This window comes from Diceros bicornis, chromosome 2 (genome assembly GCF_020826845.1).
Source record: "Diceros bicornis minor isolate mBicDic1 chromosome 2, mDicBic1.mat.cur, whole genome shotgun sequence".
In the NCBI taxonomy this organism is placed as follows: Eukaryota; Metazoa; Chordata; class Mammalia; order Perissodactyla; family Rhinocerotidae; genus Diceros; species Diceros bicornis.
The window spans coordinates 68,902,397-68,911,284 of NC_080741.1; positions in this window are offsets into that span (position 1 = coordinate 68,902,397).

Consider the following 8,888-nt stretch of genomic DNA (forward strand, 5'->3'; position numbering starts at 1 on the left):
TAGAAGTGAATATACATATCTCAACTTTGAAAATGAAGTATCAATAAAAAGAAGTTAATAACCAAAACTGTAAAAGTTTTACCTAACATAACATGTGTTTTCTCAAATGTAAAACATAATTTACATTTGGTCTCTTCTAATACTCCTAACTGTATCATTTCATTCAAACAATGCAACTCAATATTTAGTGAAAAGCAGTGTTGGTGTGTGATTTGAAGATACAACTTTATCTTCATTTTGATTATTTTTCTGTGTTTTTAGTTGAAGTTTTTTTTGTGAGGAACAACTAGAGAAGTGCAGACATGAGATGTGACTGAGTCATTCCAATAATATAGAAACAGACTCCAAAAAGTGTCCCTCCAGAAGAATTATTCCAGAGGTTCTCTGATTCATCTGCCTTCCCCTAGTCAGACATAACACCTGAACATCATACTCTCGAATGAATATTTTTTTTTCTTTTGCAAATCTTTACCAAAGTAGACTCTGTAGCCTGAGTTGATAAGCCACGATGAAGATTATTAAATAAATTGCGAGTTTATAAATGCTGTAAAAGCATCTTTGAAATGCACAAACCAGAAAGCTCGTGTGTGAAATAGAGATTGAAGATAGGGCAAAAAATTCTCCAAGCACTGGGTAACATTTTTGACCCCAGCTGGGCAAATATAACAAGAATTTGCTTGCGGTGTTCATGGAGAATAAAATATGAATAGTTTATATTATACCAGGGTACCGTAGCTAGGTTTCTCCGATCGTGACTCTCATATGCATTGCAGCTGTGTAACAAAGACAGGTACAAATAAACCCGGTCATGCATGTGTATAGCTTCCTTGTTCTGTTGATTCGGGTGATCTCGGGGGCCCCCCAAGCCTTCGGAAGCTGCAGCATCCTGCTTTGACTTAAAGTCAACGTTTCTTCAGGTCATGAGGAACAGGCGATGCTCGTCCTTGGAATTTGTCTGATTCCTAAGAAAGAACAATTTTTGCGAACGCCAAAGGATCAACAACTCAGTGGTGAATAGGGAAACCAGATCTGAAAAGCAACAAAAGCTCACCAGGGTTTGAAAGTCCTGTACGTGTTTCTCCACCAATGCTCAGTAAAAATCTCTATCCATATACCCATCTCCATTTCATGTGTAACAGGAGAAATTAAAGGACGTTATGTGGGAAATAATTTTTTTTATTATAACAGCGTTATCCCCCTCATGGTCATTATTGGAAAGTGGAACGTTAATTATTTAAACCCTTAACCCCAAACTTTGTGCTTTAGTTGTAATAATTAATTTCAGTTAAACATCACACATAAAGCATAGAGGCAAAAAAAAAAAGGCAACTGAATAATCACAGTCATATTTAGTTTCCTAAATACCTCAGTAACCTAATTAGTTTTTCATTATTACATTCCGTGGAATCTTTTTAAAAGACTAGAAACGTCCTTATCTCTGTAGAGTTACATGTTGATTGCCGAAGGTGATTTTTCCGACGAATCCCTCACATTAGAGGGAAACAATTTGTCTTTGTGTCAGAAGGAACCCCTTGAACAACTTGAGGTGAGGCCAGAGAACAGCAGCACATGTTTGCCTGAAGTCTTACCTGGAGATATGGCCGGGCTTATGTTACACAGGCTTCAGCTGTATAAATACATCGTGCCATCTGCACATGGCAGGGGAATTGAGCCGGGAGAAGCTCAAGACCTGTGTCAGTGTTTTCACAGAAGGACTGTTTATGAACAGATGTTATGTGGTGTTTTTCACAGAAAATGGACTCTGGAGAGAGAAAATGTCTATCAATTACTGAGGTATTATGTATAACAGCAATTTTTAACCTTGAGAATGATACTTTTAAAGTTCTCGGTAAAATATTTTCTACTGTGACCACTTTCTTTCTCTCAAGCAAGACTCAACCTCGTGTCCTGTGCAAACCACCCGCAGTAACGGTCTTTTTAGACCTTAGTTTGGCGAGATTGTGTTCTCTCTGAAACAAGATAGACTGGATGCTAAGATGCTTTCATGATTGGAAAACCTGTCCGTCTGTATACAAACTGCCGTTGTCATCTTTTTTTCTTTTCTGATAGAAAAAGATGAAAATAAAACTGTAGAATTGAATGGCAATTTAGGTTTTTGTTTTTTCAAATTTTCTCAGTGTTTTCCATGCTTTTGTAAGAAGAGATTTAAATTATTCTAAATGTTAACTATGCCCTGGAGAGTTAAGCATTCAGAGTTCTACAAAATAAATTTATTTTCTATAACGTGCTCCCTGGCTTACATCTAAGACGCATACCTTGAGAGGAAGGTCTAGAATGCTTCAGACACAGTATGGCAGAGATGGAATTATCTCTGACAGCAACACCAAAAGCATTGAGGCCCCTTTGTGACCTGTTGACAGATACCATGTTTTGCATAGTATATATATTTTCATTTTCCCTTAGCTTTCTTATTATTTATTCAATAAATCCTTTTTTCTTGCTGACAGCAGTTGTATTTATAAAGCTAAATCCAACACAGCAAAATGTTCATCACTTTATAAACTAAATGCTAATGTTTTATTTATGTGCAATGAAGAGAGAAAAAAAAGAACTGAATTGATGTTTACCTAACAAGCAGCACAAAAGTGCAGTACCATAATAGTGGAGTTCATAAGCATTCTGGCTTGTAATTTTGGGTGTCAACATTTGAATTGCAGAAAGAGTTTATGCAGACATAGCACGTACACAAGTGCAGTTTAGATCCACATCTATAAAAATAACATCTGTTTAAGCATACATTACATTTAAAAATAACTGTACAGTGATCAGCTGGTTAAGTACAGTTAACCAGATGTCGTTTTAAAGGGCCAGATGGAACTATGAAACTAAGATTGAAAAATTAAAAAATACTGTGAAAGGTCAAACCAATTAAGCAACCTGTTTTGTTGGCATATAGCAGTTAAAAAGTAAGTTAAACTACTTAAGGAGTGAGCGACACGAAGATGTACCAGTTAAAGCCAGGTCCTGCTCCGCCGAAGACAAAGAAAAATTCAGGCTGGAGCTGCTCACTTACTGGAATCCAAAGGAACTCAGCCCAGCATCAGAAATGGTGAAGTTCCCTTGATGTGATTCAGAAGTGGCTGGCTATCTTTTAAGTGTGTGTTTTCTAACAAAAATTAAACTTCTGTTACAAAGTCACAGGATCCAGTTAAATTTTCCAAAGCACCAGCTATACCCAAGTTAAGCATGTTAATATAGGACTTAAATAATAAATCTGAGCCTTAAGAGTGAACAATCTGATAGCTTTCCAGAAAGCCCAAATCAGTTATTTTCCTTTTCTCGTGCTGGCTACCACATACAAGGAGAAGATGAAGCAAATACTTATGGAAGATCTGTAATGAGGCAGGTTCTATTACAAACGTGTTCATATATATATCAGAGGTCACAACTGGAGGCTCCCTGGGCTTATGTGGCCTGTAGATGTGTTTTGTTTGGCTTGCACAGTACTTTAAGTTTGAATTAATTGCCAACAACTAAAAATTGGGAGGTTTCACATAAAAGCCCGGATTTCCAGCTTCCTGGAAAATCTGGCAACACCAGGTCCACAGTTTTTCCCATTGCAAAAACTGGCTGGAGCTGAATAGATATAGCTGCCTCTTTAGAGGGACCGAAAATCTCAAGATTATTCCCAAGTCAACCACTCCCTCCAAATCGGAGACTCTCAGTTGCTGTGTATTGTCTTATGCCCAGCCCTCTTTACTCATTTATATTACTGGCCCAGCCTGTTTGAGTTTTCAACCCTAATATTCATCATCTCCTTTAATTCCCACAGTTTAGCTTATGAAGTGAGTATTGTTTTGTCATTACTATTTTACAGGAAACTGGAGACAAGAGAATCCTGATGACTCCCTCAAGTCATATAGTTGATAACTAACAGAGCCAGATTCAAGTCCAAGTCTCTTGACTCTGATGTTCTTTCAGAAAACATCATCGGTCTTCATATAGCCAAAGCATTGGAATTCTTACTCTTGATCCTTCACGCGGCAGGAGGCACTATTCATCTAAAATGAAGTAAATTGATCTATTAGGAAATAGTCGTTGAACCTCCACAATGGACAATTTAGACATGGTTCCTGTCCACAGGTATTGACTATTTGGTTGGAAGTCAAGATATCAAAACATATCAAAGAGCACAGGAATGTCAGAAGGATTCCATCTCCCCAGGCCATCTCCTTCTGTTTCCTTTGCCTGTCTAGGGTGCTGAAGGTGAGAAAGAATCTGAGGCTGAATTTGTGTTGAGTGGGGAAAAGTTGCATCTAAGAAAGGAGAAAATGGTGGCCTGTGCCATAACGTACTTTTTTTTAACTGGTGAATTGATCAGGACACATTTTTTCTTTTTTTCTTCTTAGCAATATAAGCTTCCTCTTGGAAGGAATTTCCAATTATACTTCCTCTTTCAACATTGACTTTTCTTACATTTTTCTACAGTAAATTAATAACGAAACGGCTAATTTGTACTAAGCATACTTTATTTTCTATCTAAATATCCATTTTCAAATTGCAAGCCTTTTGCTTTGTCTTTTGCCCTTGCTGCTTAGTTAATTTTAAAGAGAAACTGCCAAATAAAAAAATTGTATTAAGGAAAAGGGGAGAGAAATTGTTGTGCAGTAATGTCACCGAGCCAGAAGAAAGTCAAATATTTCTTTATATAGGGATCCAGTTGCATAGTTGAAAAGTAAAGTAATATTCAGAGCAGGTTGGAATCAATGTTATCTCATTTAAACACAAGATTGTCATTTCTTGGAGGTCAAGTGTCTTACATGGGAGAGGAGAGAAGAAAGAACAAATTTCAAGGGAGAGGCAAACTGTAAAGACTGAAAAATGCAAAGTTCCACCTAACCTTTCCTCCACCCAGAATGTAACCCATGAGAAAAAGTTCAGTAGAAATAGTCTACTCATTTCTTTTGAGTAGACTCAATAGTCTTTTTTTATAAACCTCTAGAAATCCCAGGTTAAGAGGACACTCTTGTGGTATTGACAATTTGGTAAGAACCAGTATTATTGGATGCAGTTCAAATGCAACAAGAATATCCCAGAAGACACTGTGTACCAAGTGTTTTAAATATCATGAGTAAGTGATAGTTGGTGGTGAATGTCTTGGGGTCAGTGCTGGGAAGGACTGACTCAGTAACCATCCAGGAGTAGCAATTCCTTGCCAAGAAAGAAAGAAAAAAAGAACAAGAGGGAATAACAAAAGAGTGGGTTTGAGAAAAGAGAAGGAATCAGAAGGGGCCAGTAAGAAAGAGGAGCAGAAAGCCTGCAATGAAACTTCACCAATACCAAGGGCCTCCTTTTCTGAATCCACTCCCTCCTCTTCAGTTAAATGAACTGTTAAAAGACCCAATCCAAAGCTGCAGCTACTGAGCCAACAATAACTTGGGAAGTTAGAGCAGATGGCTCCACCTCTCCATCTGACTGCAGCACATCCATAACCTCCCCTCAGCTCACTCCTGCAGCAACAGAGGACAGGCGTGTGAATGGCTGACACTCAAAAGAGGGAGGCAGGGAAAGCCACAGCTCACAGCTTCACGGCTCAGGCTGCGTTTATAAGCCTGTTAATAGTGCCTGTGTTGACCACTCAGTTTTCTGATATTCAGGAATGAACTAGAAGCAAGCTGTCTTTCTCACTAAAACTCGTCTCTTGCTGGTAAGCCATCAAACATGAATATGTAACCCATGGAAAGTTCTACTATTTTAGTTGAAAACATACATCACACATTCTTTAGGCTGTATAAAGTGAAATCCAGTAGGGGAGAAAACATCTGTATTTCTTAAATGTCATGAACCGTTGAGCTGTTGTTCCAATTATTTGGAATGTCTTTCCTGTGAAAAGATGCATAAGGTCTCAAATATAAGGGGAAAGAAAGTCTTCTGACCGAATCATTATTGGGGCACTAGTTAAAAATACCATGGCCTTTCCAGCCCCATGCAATGTGAGTTGTACAGACCTGCTACAGTGTTGGTGGGGGATGTAGCCAGCAGTCTGGTGTGACTGGATTTGGAATATCCAGAGGTTTTAATTGGGTGACCCAAAGCAATGGGTGAGCCCTTGAATTCACCTGCAGTGTTGAGTATAGTCAGGTTCCAGTTACTTAGTAAGGGCAACATTCTGGTGCCTTTAATATACTTAAAGTATTTCCCTTATCAGGGAAATGAAGAGGATTTTAAGACAGAAAAGAACAAAAATAGAAAGGTGAGATATATAAGGTTGTTGAGACCAGGGATTGAAAAATAAAAGAAGTCTCAAAACCCAAACAGGAAATCTATAGAAGTGAAGCAAGCCTGGAATAAATTCATCAACGATATGAGCAAGGCAAAACACGGCAGCCGACGCCCACTTCCTGTCAAGGGGGGCTTTAAGGATTGATGGAGATGGTGCCTCAGTGGATGGCAAGGGAATGCCCTTTCTAAACTGGATGGCCATAACATCTCCAGCCAGTTGGTTCAATATTACAAGGTCCTCTGTTTTCTCAGGAGAAGACAGAATCTAGATTATTATACGGAATCTCCTGAATTTTAACTGTTGCCTACTAATTCCCTAATGTTTTTTAAATTAAACGCTGAACAGACAAACCAATACATCTGATGCTAAATGCAGCTTGGAGGCTGAGAGCTTGGGACTTCTGCTCACATTTAGGATACTTACCACTAGATGTGTGTACAAAAATAAAAGAAAACATAGCCCTGAATTTGCCAGTGAGAGGACACAGGTTCACGCCTCAGCTTTGGATGTCAGTGGCTACGTGTCTTTGGGCAAGCCCATTGTTCACACGAGCTGTCACCTCCTCATCTACTAGAGTGGTTGCCTGTGTGTTACACCGTCAGGGAGGCTTGAAAATCCCCCACCCCAAGCTCTGCAATGTCAGATATTCTTTATTTTTAAAGTCTTTTATTCTACAGTTAGAACATTTAAAAGTAAATATCCCTAGGAAAGATAATACGGCAACTGAAATACTAAGTTGCGAATATCTAACAAGAGCCCTAAGAATGGATTTAGTAGGAAGAAGAGATGTAATAGGTGACTGAAAGGGAGAGAATGTGACACCAGAGAAGTACAAAAAGGGACTTTGGGGGCCCTAAAATCAAACCAAACTTATCTTTACAAAGTACCTTAAAGCCAAGTCTCCCTACGTTTTATTCAGAATGCCAATTCCTTGTGAATCAGTGTTCCAGGAAAATAAACATTCAAGAGCTAGGTTAAGTGAATGTTGTGATTGTGGGACGTGTCAGAACCTTTGATTTTGCTTATGTGCACTGCAAATCTATAAATGGAACATATAAAATGCTGTATCCACAAACCTTTGACCAAAGAACATTTTTTCTTTCTTTTTAGGGGACTAGAGGCCCCTAGCATACATCTTCAGAAACACTGATCTATATAACAAGGCGACTGTAATGACTTTACTCACTTTTAGCCACAAAACCTATCTTCCCTCCATGTGTTAATTTTTTTTAGGGATTTCTCCTTTTTGTGAGTATGCTGGACAGAAAAAGGCATGCATTAAATATTTTGGTTTTGTTCTTTCCAAGTATTTGGAATCAGTATCAGCATAAACTTCACAAGTTCAAAATTTTCTCATTCAGACATGTTTCTAAACTTCAGTCCTAGCAAGAAATGCCTTTATTTTTTAAGTTTTTTTAATCCTATTTTACCAAGTGTATACTTACTAGATCAAAGCTATTAATAATATTTCTAAAAATAATAATTTATACTTAAGCCTTGAGCTGGGGCTCAAAACACATTGCCTTTTCCAGGCCTCCCATAAATTAAGATAAGATTTATGAATTTAGACTTAGTATAAATTTGAATTGCTTTTAAAAAGAAAAAAAATCACTATTATTTTTCACTGTTGGTTTTTATACAAAGCAAGTTCCTAGTCACCAGATAGTATGATAAATATTTCAAAATTTGGACATTTGACATTGAGCCTAATATGGACTTCAGGCCTCATTTTAAACATGATCACGAATGACCATCTTAATGTGCTAGCAATGTGAAATATTATGGTCACAATTTTGTTTAGAGTTCCTAAAACTGTTATTGGCATCTGAGTCAATTTCCCTTTAATTTAACTGATCTTCAGATAGTAAACACAAAGTAAAACAATTTTTAGCAATAGGATCAGAATTTTTTACCTCTAATCTTATAGCTTTTAATAGATAGCCTTCTGTTCTAGTGCCTCAATTGTTTTTACTGTAATTGTTTAATTTTATTTTATGTGTATGCACTTAATTACATTATTCATTAGTCCACGAGTGAGTACCTGCCATTTGTTCATACTGATATTTTCTCTTATTTATTTTGCAAATGTGAGGCTTTCAGTTTTTTAAAATAGATTCTGTGAGGGATGTGTTTGAAAGGTATTTCTTTAAATTTACTTGTTTAGTTTTCTATTTGTTTGATTTACCATACTCCCTTCTCCAGTAAAAGAAGCTGATTTTATGTGGGCTTTTTATTAGGTCTAGTGTCTTTGTAATCCTTTTCTTTCAATCATAATTTTTCCATAGACATGAAAGATTTCGGCAAAACACGCTGAAAAGAGAGCTCATTGTGAAACACGGGTAGCTTTTTGAAAACCTAAAACAGTAAGAGTACCCTGAGAATAGAACAAAAGAAATTAAAACGCTAGATATGCCACAGTTGTCTCGTGCAGCAGTTAGAAATTTAATTATTTTATCTCATAGAATAATGTGCCCTTCAGAAATCATTTTGGACTAGATGTTTCAAACCAATGATCTGTAGTTAATTATCTTTAATAACTGTTGCACATTATGGTTAGATCTATGTTTTTGCTAAACCAATTAATAATATCTTCATTAGTATAAAGACAAGGTAGCAGGATCCTTTCATTTTTCACATTGAAAGA